This window comes from Pongo abelii, chromosome X (assembly GCF_028885655.2).
Source record: "Pongo abelii isolate AG06213 chromosome X, NHGRI_mPonAbe1-v2.0_pri, whole genome shotgun sequence".
NCBI classification, from domain to species: Eukaryota; Metazoa; Chordata; class Mammalia; order Primates; family Hominidae; genus Pongo; species Pongo abelii.
This window is the reverse complement of record NC_072008.2, coordinates 155,871,310-155,895,686: the sequence shown is the minus strand read 5'-3', so window position 1 is coordinate 155,895,686 and position 24,377 is coordinate 155,871,310. Positions and strand designations below refer to the sequence as shown.

The 24,377-nt window shown below is 45.2% G+C and overlaps 1 protein-coding gene and 1 long non-coding RNA gene across 2 annotated transcripts in view; both read left to right on the top strand.

Moving 5' to 3' along the window:
* The window catches only part of IDS (iduronate 2-sulfatase), a 53,555-nt gene that overhangs the window by 3,776 nt on the left and 25,402 nt on the right, over positions 1-24,377 (top strand). The window lies entirely within an intron of this gene.
* On the top strand, positions 7-21,201 carry LOC129053090 (uncharacterized). The gene is made up of 2 exons (XR_008518210.1): positions 7-1,929; positions 2,195-21,201. It is a non-coding gene; the product is annotated as an uncharacterized LOC129053090 (long non-coding RNA).

The following is a 24,377-nucleotide window of genomic DNA, read 5'->3' as shown; positions in this document are numbered from 1 at the left end:
GTGAGTGCAGTAGTCTACCTTCCCCACGTGGCCTCCATTGATCCCTGAAATGGGTGGGGCTCCTTGTTTCTGCTGGGCAGGAGTGGACTTTTTGGATCTGATCTGGGGCTGTACTGATACCTTTGTTGCTGGGAGGGTTCGATATTTTTCAGCACTGTATCCAATATCACCTGCCCAGACACCTTAGGGGATGGGGACTTGGTATTGCCTGGCAGGGATGAAAGTGCCAGCTCCTTAATTGGCCACCTCCGACAGCACCAAGGTAGACAGGAGGGATGTTACAGCTTAGCAAGCATGTTACACTGAGCCCCCTAGTTGGCCTTTGCTGGCATGTGTGGAAGTGGGGATCAAACTATATTTCAGTGGAGTTAACTAGAGTAAAGCAGCTCACTGTCTAAAAGTTTTCTGTCTTGCTAAGTTACAACTTTCCTGGTCCTCTGGCTTTGGTTCTTCTTTCCTCCCTCCCTTCCTGTCCCCCTTTCCTCCCTTTTTTCCTTCATTCCTTCTTTCTTCTTTCCTCTGTGTTTGTTGACATTTCTGGATCCCAGCTCCTTCAGCTCCATGTCTGGTATATATGGGTAAAGAAAGAAAACAGAGAGAGAGAGAGAGAAAAAGGGAGGAAGAGGAAAGGAGAGGAGAAGGAAAGAAAGAGGGTGGAGACAGAGGGAGGGAGGAAGGGGAAAGGAGAGGAGAGGAGAGGGAAAGAGAGAGGAGGAGAGAGGGAGAGAGAGAGAGGAAGGAAGGAAGGGGAAAGGAGAGGAGAGGGAGAGAGGAAGGGAGGGAAGGGGAAAGAGAGGGAAAGAGAGAAAAAGAGAGGGGAAGGGAGGAATGGGAAAGGAGAGGAGAGGGAAAGAAAGAAAGAGAGACACACACACACCAGAGAACTAATTAACTCCATTGTTCCTCAGGTCACAAGGTCCCTGTCTGATCTGCCTTCACTCCACCTTTCAGAGTCTTACGTTCGTTTTGTGTATATTATCAAGGGGTTTTAGGTCACTTAGTTGGAAGAATAGGGAAAAGTGTGTCTACTCCAGCTTTATGGAAGTGGAAATCTTCTGAGAAATTTTTTTTGATACAAAATATGTACAAGTACATATTTTGTATCAAAATATATAATGTACATGTCCCTTTTGTACATGTATATAAATTGTATATAAGTATTTAGGGTTATAAAAATAACCAAAGACACCAAAAACTGCCACAGGTGGATTTGAGAAGACATTGAAATGCCTCCCTTGCTAAGACATGCTCATTCTTGACAGGCTGGGAACCCTGAAAGCTGTAGTGTCACCACTGCCCTGTCCTGTACCTACCTATCTTTTGACTCATTTCCTCCAAGCTCAGGTTTTCAGTTTGGGGTATGTGCCACCTAAAACTGAGCTGTGGAACTGCAGCACAATCATCAAATTCAAAAAAGGCAAGGACATCTTGCTCAGTTTTTAAGATATGCCATAGATGGAGTAAACCAAAACCTTTGATTCCAGATCCTTAACCCTGATTAAAAACAACACAACGCTTCATGCCTATTTAAAACATCCCTCGCAAAAGATGGTTTGAACATTCCAAGTTGGAAATACCCAGTCTTTTTAAGTTACAGCACCCTTTTTGATACAAAAAATGTGCATGACAGAAATTGTACAGTGAGTAGTGTTATAAAAATAACCAAACACACCAAAAGCTGCCACGGGTAAATTTGAGAAAGTGTTGAAATATACCGCACAGCATGAGACCTTGCTGGCTCTAATAGATGACGCTGGGGCTGCAAATGGTGTCCCAGCCTTCCAGGGCCTGTGGTCTCCAGACAGGGCTGAAACCTGTTCCGAGTTGACAGTGCTTTCCTAAGAAGACCCCAAGTTGAGAGGACCCTCTTACCCACTCATCAATAATCAAAGCAGACTTGATGCCCATCAGAGATGCCCAGTGATTCTGGTGAGCCGTTCCTCCCTCTGGCTGTCAGTACTGGGGAGTATGGTGGGGACTTTGAGATAGCTCAGTGGAGCTCAGAAAGAGAGGGAGTTCCCCCTGACACCTGCCCCAGTCAGTAAGCCCCGTAGCCTGAGGGGCATCCCCACTGCTCGACCTCTCCACTCTCTTGGGGAGGACGACGCAGGCTTGACCTACGAGGGCTGATGAATGGGTAGGTTATCGGCAGGCTCCTAGGCCACCAGCTTAGAGGTCACATTGTCCCTTTTAGATTCAGTGTGGCGGGAATCTAAAAGGTCGAGGATCGAGAAACCTGACCCCGGCAGTGCAACCTCAGGAATCCACTCCCGGAACTCTGACTGGGCTGCCCATAGAGGCCCTGAAGGTACAGCAGTCAGGCGCTCTGTGACATTCTGAATACTGGCATGCAGCCTTCGGCCTCTGCCAGCTTTTGTGAGCTGCCCTGCACCAGGCAGAGGTGGCCCCCAGGCCTGGCACAGGGTCTTGCACATGGCACATGCTACAGAAATAGCTGTGGACCGCCCGACTGCAAGATCATATTGAACATGTGGTGCCGGGCCTCAGCCTGTGCTGCTGTAGCCAGGAGCAAATACGGGGAAGTCTGGCTAAGGAGAACGCATGCCTGTGTGGGACCCAGGGATCCATCTTGAGATCAGGAGGAACAAGAGCCCAGTGATCTTGACAGCCAGCTCAGGCAGCCTGTTAAATCCCATGCCCAGAGGTTTCTGGCTCCTGCCCCAGAGGCCCAAGATGAGGATGTGGCAGCACAGGGAGGCCAAGGGAATGATGAACTGAAGGAGAGGTGGCCAGACCACCTGAGACACCTGTTGAAGTACGCTTTCCCATTCCCAGACCTGCGAGCTCCTGAGACCAGGTGCAGAAACCAGATTACACTCATCTTTCTGACCTAATTCACAGAGTGGATAGCAGCCCCCACCTAAGCACAGCCCCCTCACTGGGCAATAAGTCAGCAACAGCAATGCTGGCCACGTGGGAGGCCCTCAGGTGTCCTCACCCCACCCCTAGGTTTACTGACAGGTACCCTGCAGGGAAGCGGGGGGCCCCGAGCTGGACTCCACCCAACACTGCCACCTCCCCAGCCTGTGTCCTCCCTACCACCCGAGGAGCTGAAGGACCCAACAGCACACCCTCAGTGGTTTCTGAAAGGAAGCAAAGCTCTTTCTACCCTTTTTCACTTTGGGTGAAAACGTGGCTGGGTTGACAAGTCGGTTTTTTAGAAAGGAAGCACTGATTAGCGAGGGACTCGCCCAGCCAGAAGAGGGCTCTGCAAAGACAGCCCCATCCCCAGGATGGGAATGCTGGATTCAGACACCACAAACCAAGAGAACCCAGACTCTGGACGTGGAGCAGTACCAGGGTGAAAGACTTTTCCCACCGACATGGTCACATAGCCATTCTCCTTGAAGTACTGGGGGATGGTGGAGAAGTTTCCAGCATGCACCCTCCAGTAGGAGTTGAAGTCGTACAGGCGGGTGGTGTCAGGTCTCCTGCCAGTGAGGAAAGAAACGCGGCTCGGGGCGCACACTGCTTGCTGTTAGGGAGCAGAAGCAGAGGTAAGCATCGCCACAGCAAAACATGTCTGCCATCTCTTAGGTAACCAAGCAACCGCCCTCCTGAGGCCCCTAGCAAACAGCTTGGTAGCTGAGTCATGCAGAGCTCAAACCAGACACTGGGATTTGGGTGTCACCTAGGCAACAGACTGCTTCCGGGAGAGAAAAGGGAAGCAATCAGCCCCTGAAACCAGCAGATGCTTATCTCCTCCTACGCAATGGCCTCCCCAGGCACACAGAGCAGCCAGTGTTGCTGGGGGCAGAGCCATGAGGGGGTTCAGGGAGCAGAGCCACCCTGGCTAGCTCTCACCTGAGGCCCGGTCTGCAGACCTGTGGGTGCCCTTCTGCAGCACCCCTTCCTTCTGAGCATCAGGCAAGCGCCCGTTCTGGGAGAAAGCTGGCCAGGGCTGCCGTGAGCACATCAGGGCCAGGGTGCACCTTCCACCCAAGGAGAAGGCCACCCTTGAAGGTCAAGCTTTCCCGTGAGTGGAAAACCAGATTTTCTCCACTACCATTTTCCAGACTATGCTTCCCTCTAACAAGATGTCCCGCACAATCTGTGCCATCTGACGATAGCTGAAGTTCCCCACCCCCAACCCTTAGTGCACGAGGAGGCACACACTCACAGCTAGAGGTTCCACATGCGCAAGGGCATTCTGGAAGAGGAGGCTGTGGGATGCCAGTTGGTCAATGTTTGGGGCCTTCACTAGTTCATCCCTGCAACTTGAAAGGATAGGACATGTGCTCTAGAAAATAACACCTGTAGCCAGCCATAGTGGCTCATGCCTGTAATCCCAGCACTTTGGGAGGCTGAGGCAGGTGGATCACTTGAGATCAGGAGTTCGAGACCAGCCTCATCAACATGGAGAAACCCCATCTCTACTAAAAATACAAAATTAGCTGGGTGTGGTGGCGCATGCCTGTAATCCCAGCTACTCAGGAGGCTGAGGCAGGAGAACCGCTTGAACCCGGGAGGTGGAGGTTGTGGTGAGCCGAGACTGTGCCATTGCACTCCAGCCTGGGCAACAAGAGTGAAACTCCGTTTCAAAAAAAAAAAAGAAACCACCTGTAATAGAGTGAGGGAAGTAGAATTGGGAGGAAAGTGGAGTTGTTCTATGACAGTTGAATCAGACGTCTCAGTCCCTGAGGGAGCTCTATAGTTGGGAAGATGCTATAGAGATGTTGCAAGTAGAGGCTGGAGTCCAGGTGTTGGTACTCTCCACCCTTCATTGACCCCTTGACTGATACTTGGAGAGAGACTTAGTCATGTGCCATCATCAAACAACACCTTTGGCAGGCAGTGGAATGATTAATCTCCGCCATTAGGTTGGGCTGTGGAACGACCACAGCATCGACTACAACCCATGCCTTGCAGGCCTCAGATGAGCTTGCTTCACACAGGATGCTCCCCTCATTTGGGAATAACTTCTCCAGGGTTTGGCTTGGCCCTTTTCCTAGGGAGGTGAACATGAGGCAGGGTAGTGGGACGGTGTATGGCCCGCATGACTGCAGCTGGCTTTGAAGCCACAACTGATGCTCATGGTCTTCCTAATCTACTATCCATTCTAGAGTACCCTCAGTCTCAGCCACCATGTCTGCTGTTCTCAGTGACCTGGCTGGTCGAGTAACAGACCTTTATCCCTGAGGATTGGTTCTGAGCCCATGGTCCCCATGCCCTTCTCAGACTGTGGAAATTGCATGTGTCCATTTACCATAAAAATTGGGCTAGGAATTATTAAGAGACGTTCAAATGGATCACCTGGGTGCCAAATATATCCTTCTCTGTTCACAGTGTGTAAGAACAACCCTGCCTCCTCCTCATGATCAGAGCCAATACCCCTGACAGAGTGGCTACTCTTCTTTACACCTGCTTAGTCCCACAGCCATAGCAGGAGGAATGAACCCAAGGTTCCCATGACTTGTAATTCAATTATCAGCCATGGCTCGTAATTCAGTGGGACTCCTACTGTGTCTACTGGTGGAAGCATTTCCATTTGAATAGCCAGGATCCATTGTTTAATAAGGTAGCCACTAGCTGCATGTGCCTACTGAGTACTTGAAATGTACCTAGTGTGTCTGAAGAACTGAATTTTAATTTTCTAAAATTCAGATAAAATAACAGCTAATTTTATCTTAATTTAAATTTAAATAGATGAATTTGGCTAGTGGTGACTGTATTGTGGGGACAGGAAGCACAAATTCCCATGTGGATCACTAGGAGAGATAATAAGTGGGGTCATTCCACCCCTTGGTGCCCTGCTTCCAGACCCAAAGAGGCCTACATGGCATTGTGCTTCCTTTTTAGTGGTAGGAGGTGTGAGATACAATCATTTGCCTCTGACTTTGGAGGGGTGGTCCTAGCATGCCCCTGACTAGTAGCCCCTTAAATACTTCATTGATATGGCAGGCCTCTGAAGCTTTGTAGGCTTAATCTACCACTCTCTGAAGTGCTTATGTCTTTCAAAGGCCTCTAAAATCTTTGCCATGTCTTGCTCATCCAGTTGTTAGCATGATATCATTGATACAGTGGACTTTAGAACCTAAGTGGGGAGACACTGGTAAGTGACCAATTACTTCACCTGTGGTGTGCAAGCCAGATCAGGAAGCCTCTACCATTGCTTTCATATACTGGGAAAGCTGTTTTTAGTGTGTAGACTTCATGCCAGATTTGCCCAGATCAGGGGCGGGATGCCCAGAGCTCCTGGTTATTGGAAGTGCTCTACCTTGAGTACAGAAATCCACACCAACTCACTCCCTTCTCCAAGGGGACCCTCACCCTGAGGAATTTAACTGGGCCTTGCTAACACGCCGGGAGAATGTCCCTGAGAAAAAGAGCAGTGAAGGTGCACATGAATTTCCTGTTGCATACCCACAGTGGGCCAGAAACAAGACCATTGGATTTTTACCTCGTACTTTTGATGTTTGGCAGCCATTGATTCTAGTTTGGGGGTGAAAGAGATGACACAGGTATTGGAACCTTTCTTGGGGACTGCTAGTCTTAGGGACAAACTGCCAAAATCAAGCTAGGCCATGGTGGCCACAGCTATGGGATGGAGAGTGAGGGGTAGGACATATAAGCTGACAGCTGGAGGCCCAGACACTGCCCATGTTAGCGTGGCTGGGGACAAAATAAGGAACCAGAGTGGGTGGAACAGGAGCAGTTCAGGGACTCTGCAGAAATAACCTATGGCTCCTCAGAGAGCTTACAAGGGAAGCTTCCTTTGAGCACCCAGATGTCAGAGAGATTGGCAGAGGCAGGAAGAACATGTTCCCAAGCAAAAAGTAACAGCAGCTAACTTTGATTTCATGGAAGGTGTGAGTCCAGCTGTGAGTCAGAATAGGGAAACAGGCAGTGAACAGAGGACAGAATGATGACCTGCAGTGCTGAGAAACAGGCATATCCATGACTTGGTCCTCAATCCCTGACCCAGGGGAACACCAAGGATGCCATGGGGTGCAGGGAGGGCCAGAAGAGCTAAGTACCCAATTTCTACAAAAGGGCCCCTGCTCCAGAACAGGGCTGGGAGAAGACATATAGATGATCCCTACCCCCAGTCCTCCAACAAACACATCTGCCTCAAAACTGACATATTCTCAGCTGCTGGAAGCATCCAGGAAAGATAACACATGGCTCCATGTGCAGCTGTGGTGCCTGTGGGGCACTGGGAGTTATACTACCAAACAAAGCTTGGTCAGTGTCCCCAGCTCCTATTCCTTTTGAAACTGTGTTAAAATATATATCATATAAAAGTCACCATCTTAACCATTTTTAAGTGTCCAGTTTGGTGGCCTCCACATAATTGTACAATCATTGCCCCACTAGCCCCTATTCTTTTTAAAAACATTCAACTTATATTAATATTTTAGATTTAGGGGGTACATGTGTGGGCTTGTTATAAGGGTGTATTGCATGATGATGAGGTTTGGGGTTCGATTGAACCTGTCACCCAGGTAGTGAGCATAGCACCTAATAGGTAGTTTTTTAACCTACATCCTCCCTCCCTCTCCTCTCTTGCGGTTCCCAGTGTCTGTTGTTCCCGTCTTTATGTCCATGTGTATCCAATGTTTAGCTCCCACTTACAAGCAAGAACATGTGGTATCTGATCCTGCGTTAATTTGCTTAGGATAACGGCCTCCAGCTCCATCCGTGTTGCTGCAAAGGACATGATATCATCTTTTTATGGCTGTGAAGTACTGGTGATACAGATGCACCACATTTTCTTTATCCAGTCTACCGGTGATGGAACCTTAGGTTGATTCCATCTCTTTGCTATTGTGAATAGTGCTACAATGAACACACCAGTCCATGTGTCTTTTTGGTAGAACAATTTCTTTTCTTTTTTTTTTGGCCACAAACGGTTTTCTATTTCTGTCCTTGTCAAAAGCCTCGTTGGATGAGGCCACACACAAATACTTCCGCTCTGACAAGGGACACTTTGTGCGCCGAGTCCTTCATTAGTTCTGCTATGTCAGGTGAGTCCATGTTCCTCTGGGCAGTTTTATTAGCACTTGAAATCCCTGAAACCCTTAAACCAAGTCACCATCACACTGATCATTATTAGCATTGCTCAAAGTACACATTCTGAAAACTCATATTAAAAATGCCCTGATCATTTCCAACTAAAGAGTTTTTAGCCCAAGGAACTTGGCACATCTGCTTTAGAAGTCAGTCATCTATGAGAGGCTTTTCTCTCCTGTATAATCTGTAGGCACATAGCAATAGCCCAGCAGGCTTTCCTTTATCTTTGGGAAAAAAGAGTCAAAATTACATTTATGAAATAATCCTTAAAATAACTTGGAGAACATCTGATTCTAGTGAGTGGTTCAGGTCAAGATGACAGTCAGCAATTAGTTAACCATAGGAAACAGATGGATTTTCAAGTCCATTTGTCAAGAATTATTTGTGTTAGGTGTCCCTGCCTCCAGGTTTCCCTGTCTCAACTGGAAATATGACAGTGGAAGGGGAGAAATCAATATGAACAATACAGGACCAGGTGGTCATGGTGGAAGACATGTACATGAGCTGGGCCTCAAAGGCTGAGCAGAAACTGGATAGAGGGAGGAGAAGGGAAAGCATTAGAGGGGCTAGAATGTAAAGAAGGGCTTGGAGTAACCCTGATTCACCCGACTGACATTCTACCAGGTACCAGATGGGCAATCCTAGAGACAAAGGGACAGAGGCAGATTATCCATGATGCCAATAAAGTTTAAGGTTTTATAATTTTTATAAAATTTGCAAAAGATAGTTTGACTTCAGTTGGTTTACTTCTATTGCTTCCCAATCCAATTTGCCTGCCATGATCTTTCCCCCTCAGAGTTAAAGGCTACTGGAGGAATCTTGGGCACTTGGAGGATGTAGCTTCTGGGAAGCTGAGTTGTGGAAACACATTTGAGTTGAGTGAAGTGTTTTTATGTGAAATGTGGTCACTCCCAAGCATAATTAAATGATCATTGGAACAGTCCTAACATCATCAATTCAAGGAGTATCGAGAGTTAGTCCATGAACCAAAAAAGTGAAATGCCCTGAAATCTTACAGTTCACACAGGAAAGAAGCTTGATTGATGTTTTCCCAAACTTGATGAAAATCTTAACAATTTACATGAATTCATGGTGAGAGAGCTCACAAATCACCAACTCATTAGGACCACGTCACTGGATTTTTGCTTTGTCCTTTTGGGGAGGTCAGGGTTCTCTGCTGTTTTTTCTTTCTTAATTTCTTTTTATTTTATTATTATTATACTTTAAGTTTTAGGGTACATGTGCACAATGTGCAGGTTAGTTACATATGTATACATGTGCCATGCTGGTGTGCTGCACCCATTAACTCGTCATTTAACATTAGGTATATCTCCTAAAGCTATCCCTCCCCGCTACCCCCACCCCACAACAGTCCCCAGAGTGTGATGTTCCCCTTCCTGTGTCCATGTGTTCTCATTGTTCAATTCCCACCTATGAGTGAGAATATGCGGTGTTTGGTTTTTTGTTCTTGTGATAGTTTACTGAGAATGATGATTTCCAATTTCATCCATGTCCCTACAAAGGACATGAACTCATCATTTTTTATGGCTGCATAGTATTCCATGGTGTATATGTGCCACATTTTCTGAATCCAGTCTATCATTGTTGGACATTTGGGTTGGTTCCAAGTCTTTGCTATTGTGAATAGTGCCGCAATAAATATACGTGTGCATGTGTCTTTATAGCAGCATGATTTATAGTCCTTTGGGTATATACCCAGTAATGGGATGGCTGGGTCAAGTGGTATTTCTAGTTCTAGATCCCTGAGGAATCGCCACACTGACTTCCACAATGGTTGAACTAGTTTACAGTCCCACCAACAGTGTAAAAGTGTTCCTATTTCTCCACATCCTCTCCAGCACCTGTTGTTTCCTGACTTTTTAATGATTGCCATTCTAACTGGTGTGAGATGGTATCTCATTGTGGTTTTGATTTGCATTTCTCTGATGGCCAGTGATGGTGAGCATTTTTTTATGTGTTTTTTGGCTGCATAAATGTCTTCTTTTGAGAAGTGTCTGTTCATGTCCTTCGCCCACTTTTTGATGGGGTTGTTTGTTTTTTTCTTGTAAATTTGTTTGAGTTCATTGTAGATTCTGGATATTAGCCCTTTGTCAGATGAGTAGGTTGCGAAAATTTTCTCCCATTGTGTAGGTTGCCTGTTCACTCTGATGGTAGTTTCTTTTGCTGTGCAGAAGCTCTTTAGTTTAATTAGATCCCATTTGTCAGTTTTGGCTTTAGAACAATTTATTTTCTTTTGGATATATATCCAGTAATGGGATTGCTAAGTTAAATGGTAGTTCTGTTTTAAGTTCTTTGAGAAATCTCCAAACTGCTTTTCACAGTGGCTGAACTAATTTACACTCCCACCAACAGTATATAAGTGTTTTCTTTTCTCCACAGCCTCACCAGCATCTGCTGTTTTTTGACTTTTTAATAATAGCCATTCTAACTGGTGTGAGATGGTATCTCATTGTGGTTTTGATCTGCATTTCTCAGATGTGATGTTGAGCATTTTATCATGTTTGTTGGCTGCTTGTATGTCATCTTTTGAGAAGCATCTGTTCATGTCCTTTGCTTGGTTTTTAATGGGGTTGTTTTTAGCTTGTTGATTTTAGTTCCTTGTAGATTCTGGATATTAGACATTTGTGGATGCATAGTTTGTAAGTATTTTCTCTTGTTCTGTAGGTTGTCTTCTTACTCTGTTGATAGTTTCTTTTGCTGTGCAGAAACTCTTTAACTAGGTCCCACTTGTCAATTTTTGTTTGTGTTGCAATTGCTTTTGAGGACTTAGTCATGAATTCTCTGCCAAGGCCAATGTCCAGAATTTTCTTCTAGGATTTTTGTAGTTTCAGGTCTTACATGTAAATCTTTAATCCACCTTGAGTTAATTTTTGTTTATGGTGATAGGTAAGGATCCAGTTTCATTCTTCTGCATATGGTTAGCCAGTTTTCCCAGAACCATGTATTGAGTAGTAATTCCTTTCACTATTGCTTATTTTTGTTGACTTTGTTGAAGACTTTGTTGTAGGTTCATCATTCCTGGGCTCTCTATTCTGTTCCATTGGTGTGTGTGTCTGTTTTTGTACTAGTACTATGCGGTTTTGGTTACTGTAGCCTTGTAGTATAGCGTGAAGTTGGATAATGTGTTGCTTCTGGCTTTATTCTTTTTGCTTAGGATTCTTTTGGCTATTTGGACTTTTTTTTTTTTGGTTCCATACAAATTTTAGGCTAGTTTTATCTAATTCTGTGAAAAATGACATTGGAATTTTGATAGGAATAATTTTGAATCTGTAGATTGTGGATATATGCATATTTTAATAACACTGATTCTTCCAATCTATGAGCATGGAATGATTTTTCATTTGTTTAAGTCATCTATAGTTTCTTTCAGCACTGTTTTGGAGTTCTCCTTGGAGAGATCTTTCACCTCCTTGGTTAGATGTGTTCCTAGGTATTTTAATTTTTTGCGGCTATTATAAATGGGATTGTGTTCATGATTTGGCTCCCAGCTCGAACATTTTTGGTGTATAAAAATGCTACTAATTTTTGTACATTGATTTTGTATGCTGAAACTTTACTGAAATCATTTTCAGTTCTAAGTGACTTTTGGCTGAGTCTTTAAGGTTTTCTAGGCATAGAATCATCTCATCAACAAAGAGAGACAATTTGACTTCTTCTTTTCCTCTTTTTTTTTTTGAGATGGAGTCTCGCTCTCTCACCCAGGCTAGAGTGCAGTGGTGTGATCTTGGCTCACTGCAACCTCTGCCTCCCAGGTTCAAGCAATTCTCCTGCCTCAGCCTCCAGAGTAGCTGGGATTACAGGTGCCCGCCACCACGCCCAGCTGATTTTTTGTATTTTTAGTAGAGATGGGATTTCGCCATGTTGGCTGGGGTGATCACGAACTCCTGATCTCAGGTGATCCGCCCGCCTCGGCCTCCCAAAGCTGGGATTACAGGCATGAGTCACCGCGCCTGGCCCTTCCGGCCCTTCTTTTCCTAATTAGATGCCTTTTATTTCTTTATCTTGCCTGATCGCTGGCTAGGACTACCAGTACTATGTTGAATAGGAGTGGTGAGAGTGGGCGTCCTTGTCTTGTTCCAGTTCTTAAGGGGAATGCTTTCAGCTTTTGCCCATCATGAAGAGATGTTAGATTTTTATCAAAATTTTTTCTGCATCTGGTGAGATGATAATGGTTTTTGCTTTTACTTCTGTTTATGTGGTGAATCACAGTTATTGATTCTGTATGTTGAACCAATCTTGCATCCCAGGAATAAAGCCTACTTGATTATGGGCAATTAACTTTTTGATGTGCTGCTGGATTCAGTTTGCTAGTATTTTTTTTTTTTTTTTGAGGATATTTGTGTCTATGTTCATCAGGGATATTGGCTTGTAGTTTTGTTTTTCTTTTCCTTTCTTTTTTTTTTTTTGAGACAGAGTCTTACTCTGTCGCCCAGGCTGGAGTGTAGTGGCGCAAGGTGCAATCTTGGCTCCCTGCAACCTCTGCATCCTGGTTTCAGGTGATTATCATGCCTCAGCCTCCCAAGTAGCTGGGATTACAGTCATGAGCCATTGTGCCCGGCCTTCTTTTTTTTTCTTGTCATGACTTTGCCAGATTTTGGTATCAGGATGATGCTGGTTTTGTAGAATGAGTTAAAGAGGGGTCTCTGTCAGTTTTTTGGAATAGTTTTAGTAGGATGAATACCAGCTCTGTTTTATGGATGTCTGGTAGAATTTGGCTGTGAATCCAGTTGGTCCAGGACTTTTTTTGTTGGTAGGTGTTTTTTGTTTGTTTGGTTTGTTTGTTTTGTGACAGGGTCTCGCTTTGTCATGCAGGCTGGAGTACAGTGGTGCAAATTCAGCTTGCTGCAACCTCTGACCCACAGGCTCAAGCCATCCTCCCACTTCAGCCTCCCGAGTAGCTGGGACCACAGGTGTACACCACAACGCCTGGCTATTTTTTTTTTTTTTTTTTGTCTTTTTAGTAGAGACAGGGTCTCACTATGTTGCCCAGGCTGGTCATGAACTCCTGAGCTCAAGTTATCTGCCCGCCTCGGCCTCCCAAAGTTCTAAGCTTACAGGAGTGAGTCATTGTGCCCAGTCTTGTTGGCAGGTTTTTTTACATTACTAATTCAATTTTAGAACTTGTTATTGGTCTGTGTAGGCTTTTAATTTCTTCCTGATTTAATCTTGTGAGGTTGTGTTTTTCTAGGAATTTATCCATTTCCTCTGTTCCTAGGAATTTATCCATTTCCTCTGTTTCTAGGAATTTATCCATTTCCTCTAGATTTTCTAGTTTGTGTTCATCGAGGTGTTCTTAATAATCTCTGAACAGCTGGGCACGGTGTCTCACGCCTGTAATCCCAGCACTTTGCAACACTGAGGCAGGTGGATTGCTTGAGTTTGAGACCAGCCTGGGCAACATAGTGAGACCCTGTCTCTATTGAAAAAAAAAAAGAATAGTCTCTGAGGATCTTTTGTATTTCTGTGGGTTATAATGTCACCTTTGTTATGTCTGATTGTACTTATTTGAATCTTTTCTTTTTTTGTTTGTTAATCTAGCTGGCAGACTATTAATCTTGTTTATCTTTTCAAATAATAAACTTTTTGTTTCATTGATTCTTTGTCTGGATTTTGAGCCTCAATTACATTTAGTTCTGTTCTGATTTTAGTTATTTCTTTTCTTCTAGCTTTGGGGTTAGTTTGTTCTTGTTTTTTTAGTTCCTCTAGCTGCAATATTAGATTGTTAATTTGAGATCTTTCTGTTTTCTTGATGTAAGCATTTAGTGCTATAAACATTCCTCTTAACGCTGCTTTTGCTGCATCCCAGAGATTTTGGTATGTTGTATCTCTGTTTTCATTTATTTAAAGTAATTTTTTTGATTTTTGCTTTTTGTTTTTTACACAAAAGTCATTGAGGAGAAAGTTTGGTTTCCAGGTAATTGTGTGGTTTTGAGAGTTTCTCTTGGTGTTGATTTCTATTTTTGTTTCACTGTGGTCCAAGAACCTGCTTCATATGATTTCAGTTTTTTTGAATGTATTGAGACTTGCTTTATGGCTGATCATGTGATCAATCTTAGAGTATGTACAGATGAAAAAAATAGATATTGTATGGTTGTTGGGTAGAGTATTCTGTAGATGTCTATTAGATCCAATTGTTTGTGTCAAATTTAAGTCCAGAATTTCTTTGTTAGTTTTCTGCCTCAATGATCTGTCCAGTGCTGTCAGTGAGGTGTCGAACTCCTCCACTGTTATTGTGTAGCTGTTTAAATCTTTTTGTAGGTCTAGAAGTACTTGTTTTATGAATCTGTGTGCTCTATGTCGGGTTCATATGTATTTAGGATAGTTAAGTCTTCTTGAATTGAACCGTTTATCATTATATAACGCCCGTCTTTGTCCTTTTTTACTGTTGCTGGTTTAAAGTCTGTTTTATCTAATATTAGAATAACAACCCCTGCTGTTTTTTTGTTTTCTGTTTGTGTGATAGATCTTTCTTCATCCCTTTACTTTGAGCCTATGTAGCCCCTATTTTTTAGGATAAAACACCTAAGATAGAAGAGGCTATCTTTTTCTGGAGGTTACAAAGCTGTACTTGTGGGAGGACTGTTGGAGGGTCACAATGAAGACTTGATCTGGTTGTTTTACTGTGTATTCACCCCCAACATGTTGCTCTTACTTTTATCCTGAATATCATGCCTCCAGCCCCCACTATGACAAAAACAAAGATTGAAGGAAACTGCTGACCTAACACCAAAAGTCTCTGATGCCTGCTCTTGAAACTGCTTCTGCAAGAGACTAGATAAGCCCGAACCTCAGGGAAGCAGGGAGAGGTGGGAGAGAAGTGACTTGGCCAGGAGAAAGAAAAGGGTCTAAAGGATAAGGAACCCTTGGAATGGGAAGGAGAACTAGAGCTTGACATGGCATGTATTAGGGGCCAAGTGGGATAGACTCCAAGGACAAGCTTTGACACATCTGCCTGTCCCTAGCTGTCTCATGCCCTGTGGGCACCTGCTGTTTGGACACTTACAAGCCCACCTAAGAAAATGGTGGAGGACTCAGATATCACCCCCTGTTTGAGGAATACATGGGCAAAACAGAATCAGCAGAGTACTTTACCTATGAGGGGAGAAGAGGGGTCCAAGTGTCACTGTTACACTTCCCTGTTCTTGGCTTCCTCCCACCACTTCCCACTTTAGAACCCACAGGGCCAATTCTTGTAGTCAAATGATTATTTGTTTCCACATCTTTCTGCAAAGGGTAAGGCCAGAACCTGGTTAAAGGATATATTTGCTTCATGCTGTGTCTCGCCAAACATCTCTCTTTTATCACCACAGCCTTTATGTGGCTGCAAGAAGAATTTGGCTCCCAATCTGTTGGGAGTGTGTGTGAGTATAGGTGTGTGTGTGTGTGTGAGTCTGTGTGGAGGTAGAGGAGGGATGGTCCCTGGGACTGAGTTTCTAGGCTTCTGTAAGTCTTTGTCAGGCTCTTTAGCAACTTGCCTCCTGCCATCTTCATGAAAGGCAGTGGTCACTCTGACAGATGAGATAAAATCATCCTCATGATGGAAAGAAAGTAAATGGAAGAGGGGCTCTGCTTTGATGGAGGTGCCTGCTTTTCTGCTACCCCATGACCCAAACCTGGCACCATCAGTTCAAGTCCACTGAGGGATTGCTGGCAAGGGAGCTTTAGAGATTTTGGTAAACTATGAGATTTCATCCTATAAAGGAAAGTTGTGTGTGTGTGTGTGTGTGTGTGTGTGTGTGAGAGAGAGAGAGAGAGAGAGAGAGAGAGAGAGAGAGAGAGAAAGCTACCCAGATAAAGATAGTCAGGCTCCTGTCCTCCACAGGGAAAGCAGGGCAGGAAGCACAGACTTTGTAGTTATAAACCTGGAATTGACCCCTGGCTCCATCACTCGATGGATGTGTGACTCTGAAAAAGTCACTGTACCTCTCTGAGTTACAATTACCTCATCCGGAAGATGGGTACAATATTAACCACCTACCTGCAGGAGTAATGAAACTTCTCAGTCTATCTCCTGGGAGATGAGATTCCTGTGGGAGCGATCTGTAAACTATAAAGCACAGTATTACTAATAGTGGTGAAGATATATTTCTGTTTTCCCAGGAATGACCTTTTGAATAAGCGTGTGGGGATGCTGGCCTGAGCCTCAAAGTCTGTAGATGGGAAATGGGCAGATAATGAAAAGCCTCCAGCTTGGGGAGAAGGAAGAAGAGCCGTGAGACCATAGGTTTCCAGTCCTGAAGGTCCTACAGGATATGGCCTGTTTGGGGACTTAGATTCCATCCATGGGTTATAACCAAATACGTGTAGTGGCTCCGGGCCAATAGGAGGCAGTGAGAGTTCTGACTTGGGTAAACTGACAGGTTTGAAAATTGAGGGCTATTTCAGTACCAGGAATCTGTAAGGCGAGAAGCCTCTTTTTTGATCTGTGTGGAAATTGATGCCTAGGGCAATACAGACCCGTGATCTGTTATTCACAAAACCCTAATCCATAAAGCTCTGGCAAGCAAAAGGTTTTTCATAAGCCTGCTCTAAATTCTCTTGCTAGTAAAACCGAAAATGGATGATACGAAACTGTTTATAAAATACTGAATTTTCTTCATTTATCATATTTTGTATTAATATTCATACATCTCACTGCTTAAACGTCAGTGTGTTTGCTAGACTCTGAGAGGTGCTACTGATCTGTACACTTCATCCCCTTTCTGGATTCTGAAAATTATCCATGCATATGTGATACTAACACCAGTAAGAGCCACCATTTGTTGAGGCCTTACAGAGGGCTAGAGTTCCTGGATATGTGCTTTTTCTCCAGCCTTGACCTCAAGAGGATGCCCTTCCCAGGACAGGTGAGACTGAGGCCCTGCCCCGGGTCAACCTGGATGGCTGGGTATTCCACCCTCTGACCAAATTGCACCAAGTAGGTGAAATCTCATTTAGTTCCATCCACGGTTTTCCTTGGAGGAAATTGGCTGAACACAGGGCTAAAAAAATAGGAAGAGCCCTTGGCAAGCATGTGTGTACACCAGTCATTTCAGATAACTGAAATCTGCCCGCGAAGTCTTCTGTCGGGAAATCCTGTACTCTGTGTGGCCTCCCAGTGCAATCACACAGAGCCTGGGTCCACCCACACAATTCTAGGGTATCACTTGCTTTAAGAGTCCGATTTTGAAATGTGTCATGACACCCAGTTGCTACTATCATAGCATGTTCCTCACAGGTGCCGAGTGGGAGACACAGTTAATTGCAGGAGATGAAGTCACAGGATGCTGTGCAGCAGCCTTCTCAACATTACTCTGCTGGTAGCTCTCTTTGTCCCTAGGAAGTTTGTGGTTAATTTTTGGCAGGATGGAAAGATGCCTGAAAGCAGCTTTGCAAGGGAAGTCTTGCTTTTGTTTTTGTGGTCTCCGTTTTTCTCCCTGACAGGAGTCCGAATGCAGACCTTATCATGACTAGCACCTGACTTGGGTGAACATGAAGGAGGCAAGATGGCTAGGTGACACCAGTTGGCCACGAAGCTGAAATAGCACAGGATCTGGCTTGTAGCAAGTGCATGGCCCAGGGTCTCTTCATGGTGCTTATTGTGGTCACACGTTCTGTCGTTTCCTTCTTCACCAAATCTGTGTAGAGCACAGGGGATAAATGAGGTGGCTTCTCACTAGATAAAACTGGGTTTGAGTCCTGCCTTTGTCACTTACTAGCTGTGTTACCTTAGACAGCTTACGTCTGCTTTCTCATCACGTAACATGAGGATGGTAGAACCCACATCTCAGCATTGTGGGGCCGTAAAGTTCTTTAGACAGTGGTACTCAGGGCTTACCCACTCAGACTTGGTAGCTAACAGTAATAACTTAGAACTAATCTGGACCCTGAATTATAAAATGTACTTTTCCCCCACGTAAAATTGGGGTTTTCTGACAGCCTATGATCTGGAAACTCTCTTGCCTATCCACCCCTGCTCTCAGCCTTGTGACCTTCCATGTGCCCTGGTTGCCTATGAGAGCAGATCATGGTTACCCTTAAAGCACAGGGCCTAGCAGCCCAGCCCAGAGCCCTGGCCTGTGGCAGTGTTGCATAGTGATTAAGAAGCCAGGGGCTAAGTTCCAGCTCTGCTGGCTGTGAGACCTTGGGCCAGCGATGACCCTCTCCAAGCCTCAGTTTGTGCATCAGTACTCTGGAGAGAAAAGTAGTGCACAGTCCCTCGGGCAGCAGTGAGGATTCAATGAGTTGAAAAGTCTGGGATGAATTTGACCCACAAAGATGTTATCGGAAAAGAATATCAAAACACTCCTGGTGTTGGGGTCTTTTGTTTGACTTTGGACCCCACTGTGGACTGACAGTGGTATGAAGAGTGCTAATGTCACCCTGCCTCCAGCCTGCTGTTGTGAGAACTTAATCTTTTTTTTATTTTTATTTTTATTTTTTTTGAGACGGGGTCTCACTCGGTAACCCAGACTGGAGTGCAGTGGCATGATCTCGGCTCACTGCAGCCTCTGCCTCCCAGGTTCAAGCGATTCTTCCTTCTCAGCCGCCTGAGTAGCTGGGATTACAAGCTTGCACCATCATGCCTGGCTAATTTTTGTATTTTTAGTAGAGACAGGGTTTCACCATGTTGGCCAGGCTGGTCTCAAAAGAGAACTTATTCTTTAAGCAGCTCGTTGTTGATGTTGAAAACAAGTTACACTGCATGATGGTAGCCATAGATGGGGCCCTCGGGAAAATGCTCACAAAGCCCTGGAGCCTAGCCAGATGCATCACCTCAGTGCAGGGTGAAAACCCCCACGTGGCACAGGCTGTGGCTTCAGAACTGAAAATATTTCACTGGCCCTTATGCATCTCTCTGAAGTTCACAAGCCATGATACAAGCCATGTGGGGCTCAGGAGAGCCAGCAATTGCTACAGCTTTGCCCCATCTGGGCTGGAGCTGAAGCAGGCTGAGAAGGCTGGGATCTGGAACTCCACAAGCTAGTCTCTGGTCAGGCAGGCAGAACCTGCTTCACAAAGGCCCAGTTGATTGAGTACTTACTGGAGGCTGGGAGTGGGTCCCTCTGCTGGCTGTTTGTGGGATTCACATTTCCTGATGGGATCCAGGGAAGTTTAGCAGTGGCTCAGGGTCACACAGGAGCTAGGGTTGAAATCAGGCCTGTCTGAGTCCAGAGTTCATACTTTTTTTTTTTTTTTTTTTTCCTTTTCTTTGAGACAGAGTTTCGCTGTTGTTGCCCAGGCTGGATTTCAGTGGTGCAATCTCGGTTCACTGCAACCTCCGCCTCCCGGGTTCAAGCGATTCTCCTGCCTCAGCCTCCTAAGTAGCTGGAATTACAGGCGCCCACCACCATGCCACGCTAATTTTTTTGTGTTTAGTAGAGACGGAGTTTCACTATGTTGGTCAGGCTGATCTTGAACTCCTGACCTCAGGTGATCCTCCTGCCTTGCCCTCCCACGCCTGCTGGGATTACAGGTGTGAGATATTGTGCCAACAGAGTTTATACTCTTTAGACTGCCCTATCATGTGATTGCTTAGGCACCATCAATCAGAAAGGTGGGAACCAGGCAGCCAGCTGGGGGCAAGCTGGTGGTTTCTGCATTGGGATACAAAGTAAGGGTTAAGACTGGGGGTCTCGAGGCTTTGCTCCTGCCTGGGATTTAACTGCAATACTTAGGCTCCAAGATTCGATGGAAAGAAATCCCAGCTGTGGGCTCTGAGGACTTTGAAAACTGTGTTTCATATGTGAATACACTTGCTCTTTAGCAAGAATCTCCGCTGATAAGCCTTCCTCCTCTGAGTGTTTTTATTGGTCCCTTAGAGAGTGTTAGAGAAATTTCCCATTTTGATAGACTTTTTAATGATGTTACAAAAATATCATTTCACACTGATTCCACAGGGGGGACATCTGCTGCTTCCCAAATGCTACATTTCTTCAAATAAAAAGCAGAAGACAGCATGCAGTACATAAGGAACTCATGTCTTGGTAGAGACAAAATTGAAATTCTTTTAATAATTAGTCTCATGTCATAGAAAAGAGGACTGATTTTCCTCACCCACCCAGCAAGGTTGCTCTTCTTGCTATACTTGTTTGGCATAAACTACTGACTTCTTGTGAGCACTGATCTTAAGAGGGCCATGGTAATGAGTCACGGTAATTTGGCATGTCTTTGAAGATCCTTCCTCCTACACTTCTGTTTGTCCCCTTGAAGGTGTCCTATTTCAGGCTGTGTTTAGCTATTCCTTTTGTTGATGCGTCCACTCATGCCTGAGGTATGTCTCATAACACACCTGTGAGAGGGGACCTTGGAGGAACGTCACCAAAGGCCGAGGAGCAATGTCTTTGCAGTGTTTCCCAGTCCATCTTGTCCTCTGGCTTTTACTTCAGAAGGGACACTCCTGCCTTGCTGGCAAGAGGGGATGGGCTCTGCCTTGAATTCCAGCTGTGGGCTCTGCTTTGCAAGATATCTGCTTGTCAGAACCTGAGACTGCAGGTGTGCAGGGTCTGGTCTATATGACCATGGGACAGGTCCCAGGTATATGACTGACAGGCCTGAGGGACCAGAAGCCCTTCTCCTTACCCAAGCCCAGATGGAGAAAACTTCAACTGTGAGAGCCCTCCTTTATTCCCGAACAGCCATCACTGTTTCCCTTCCCTGTGGCTCTTTATGAAGAGATCTGGGGGAGTAAGAATAAATCGTTTCTAGATCAAAGAGAAACAGCGAAAACCAGGAGAAAAGGCGGTAGCCAATGTACCCACTCCATTCAGATGAATGCAGTCCAAACAGACAGCCAGTCATACATCACTCAGTGACAGTGCAATGCAATACTTCCAAAGATCTGATTAGGCACTTCTGTTTTTCTTATTTTAAGCTTATGCTTTACAAAGTAAATTGTTGTTTTTCATTTGTTTTTTGTTTTGTTTTGTTTTAAATGAATCGCCTTTAAAGTAGTGGGGGCAAAACACCAGAGCTTAGGCAACCCCTGGTGGAGGCTTTTATAATTCCTCTACTTTTTGGCTCTGACAGCATGAGGGTTGCCTGCTCTAAGCCCTGCCTATCCATCCACCCAGAACTGAAGTGGCTGAATCATTGCCTGGCATGACAGGAAAGTCTTGGGCTTGAGGAGAGAAAAAAAAAAAAAAGAAGAGAGGGAAGAGGGTGGGACGAGAACTGGAAAGAAGAGAAAGGAAGGGAAAGATTGTTCAGAGGATGATGCAAGATGTCCACAGGCAAATGGGACTGGGACTAACCTCTTCCATCGTGAGAGAATATCTCAGCTCCTAAAGTTCTTGATATGGTATGTGACCCAGGGTAGGAGCCCAGCAAATGTCAAGGCTTCTGTGATGCCCAGCCCCTTGGCTGCCCCCTCATGCTCCATGGGGTTTCACTTCTTCCTGGGAAGTAAAACAGAATCAGATTCTGGTTGTGTTGCCATTCACTTTCACTCCTCTGGAACCCCAGGGAGCCTAGGGCTGCTACTGCTGCACCTTAGTCCTCAGGGTAGTGCAGACCTGGCTATGGAAATAGATGCCTATGGATGATCATCTGTACTCTCCAGAGTTCAGATTGAGAGCAGAGTTCTAGCACGTTGCCTCACGCACCTTGAGATAGTCTCTTCTGGGAACAGTGCCCTCTGTGCCCAGCGCATTTGGGTAACATTCACAGCCCATGTTAGGCTCCTCCTTGGAACACCATTTCACATGCCTACAGAGTCCAGGGCCCTGCCTATGACTCTGCAGGGGAGAGAGCCCTCACTGGCACTGGGCTGAGGACAGCCTGGGACACTCCCTTTCCTCATCCAGGTAGTTCTCATCATGGTTCTCATCCCGAGCCCTTGAAACCCCACGAAGGTACTAGCCCCTGGGATACAGTAGTACATGGACAGGGCAGAGCCTGCCTTTGAGGAGTGCCCATCCGAGGATCCCTGGATCCGGAATGAGAGAGAAATCTTGAATTCTCCCCTGAATCCTCATCCTACCATTGTGTGGGACTATATACCAATTTGCCAGTGTGCATTGTCCCCTCCTCCTGGAGTTAGGCTCAAAGGCGGGGGTAGGGTAGAAGTCCAAGAGCAAGGGGACTCCCTTTGCTGCATGGTACCCTAGAAGGTCCAGAGTCCTAGAACTCCTCTCACACCAAATCCACACATCTTAGCTGCAGAAGTGTCTGGGGCAGTCCCCTGAGCTTCCTGTGACACTAAAGTGGCATGGGAAAGCAGTTGAATTTTCCCATGCCTCCAAGGAGGTAAGAGAGGGAGGGAGAGAGAAAGAGGGAAAGAGAAAGAGGGAGGGAGGGAGAGGGAGAGGGGGAGAGAGAGAGAGCGCGAGAGGAAGAGCACATCTCCAAAAAATGTCACATAGAAAATGGCATGGACTGTGCAGCTAGGAACCAGGTTGGAATGATGACACCACATTGGAAGACAGCATGAAGGTATGCCATCTCTGAGTGCTGGATGGGATTGTACATTGGAGTGGATGCTGGCATGGACAGGTTGCCATTGACAACAAGCAGATTCTCTTCTCTCTTGCTGTCTCTCTCCGAATTTAAGAGTCTCACAGAATTTAGGTGATAGGCTGGGGCAAAGGAGACAATCCTAAATTGCTTGATAACAATAATTGGTAATTAGTAAGACAATCCTGAAGTAACTGGGAAAATGTGGAATTGACTAGATTAAATTTTCTGTTATCTGTTGGAGTTGAGACTCAAGATAGGGCTCTTTTGTGGTAGATGCCATTCTAGATGGCCCCCAAGTTTCCTGCCCCCTAGTGTATGTGACCCCTTGTGTATAAGCAGAATGTACTACAATCAGCCTCCTTATCCATGTGTTCCACATCTGTGGATTCAACCAACTGTTGAATTTGAAAAAGATGGATGGTTGTCTCTGCAGTGAACATGTACAGACTTTTTTTCCCTTGTCATTATTTCATAAATAATGCAGTATAATAACTATTTACATGGCACTTACATTGTATTAGGAATTATAAGTAATCTAGAGGTAATGTAAAGTATATGGGAGGATGTATGTATGTTATATGTAAACACTGCACCATCTTATATAAAGGACTTGAGCACTTGTGGATTGTGCTATCCACAATCCCGAGCTTTAAGTGAGAATGTAGTCCTTCACTGCAGCCTTTTGAGACCCTGAACTTAAGACCCAGCTTAGCTGTGCCTGGATTTCTGACCCACAGAAACTAGGAGGTGACAAATGAGTGATGTTTACAGCCACGAAGCTTGTGGTCATTTGTTACATAGCATTGATTGGCCCTTATCCCTCATTCACTGAAGACTCAGGTACCAGGCTTACAGGTGGCCTTGGTACCCTGTGTCCTGTCATCATTCTGGGGAACTACAGTGTATTCATCCAGCAGCCTGTGCCACTCACAGACCCTTGATTTCTTGTTCATCTCTAACCTCTAGCAATCTCTTCCTCCCTACCTCAGCCTCCCAGCTTCAAGGCCACATCCTTGACCTTTAAATCACCAGGATCTGTTTTACCTCAGAAATCTTAAATTTCAGGGTCTCATTCTGGGACTAAAACCAGCACTCTCACACCCTTGCTGCCTCTCTATATCCTCACCCATCTCCTAGATCTTTGTCCCCAGTCCACCAGTCTTCTTAACCACTGTCAGCCACCTGAACTGCTGTCTTACTGGCTCTCTCCACTTGCTCCCACTCTTGTCCTTCTGCTGCTATGAGCCCCAGCAAAACCTCGAGCTTACACCAGAGCAAACAAACAACAAAAACAAACACACACAATTGTGCCAAGTGGCATATATAATTTTCTATCCCAGCGGAGACAATCAATCTTGTTAAATTTTGAATTGTTTATAGGTAGTGTTAGTTTTCTAGGGCTGCTGTAACAAAGTACTACAAATTATGTGGCTTAGAACAACAGAAATGCATTGTCTTACAGTTTTGGAGGCCAGAAGTCTTAAATCAAGGTGCCAGCAGGACCATGCACCCCCTGAAACCTATAGAAGAAGAATGCTTCCTTGCCTCTTCCTAGCTGCTTGTGGTTTGCTGGCAATCATTGGCATCCACTGGCTTGTAGGTGCATCACTTCAATCCATTGTCTTCACATGGATGTCTTCTCTCTATGTGTTTGTGTCTGTGTCCAAATTTTTTCTTTTGATAAGGACCCCAGTCATATTGGATTAGGGCCCAACCCAATTATCTCCTTTTAACTTGATTACCCTGTTAAAGACCCTGTTTCCAAATAAGATCACATTCTGAGATACTGGGTGTTAGGACTCCAACATACAATTTTTGGGGGGAGGACACTAACACCTAAGTCAAAAAGGACCAAAAGACATATCATACAAAGCAAAGGCCCTCTG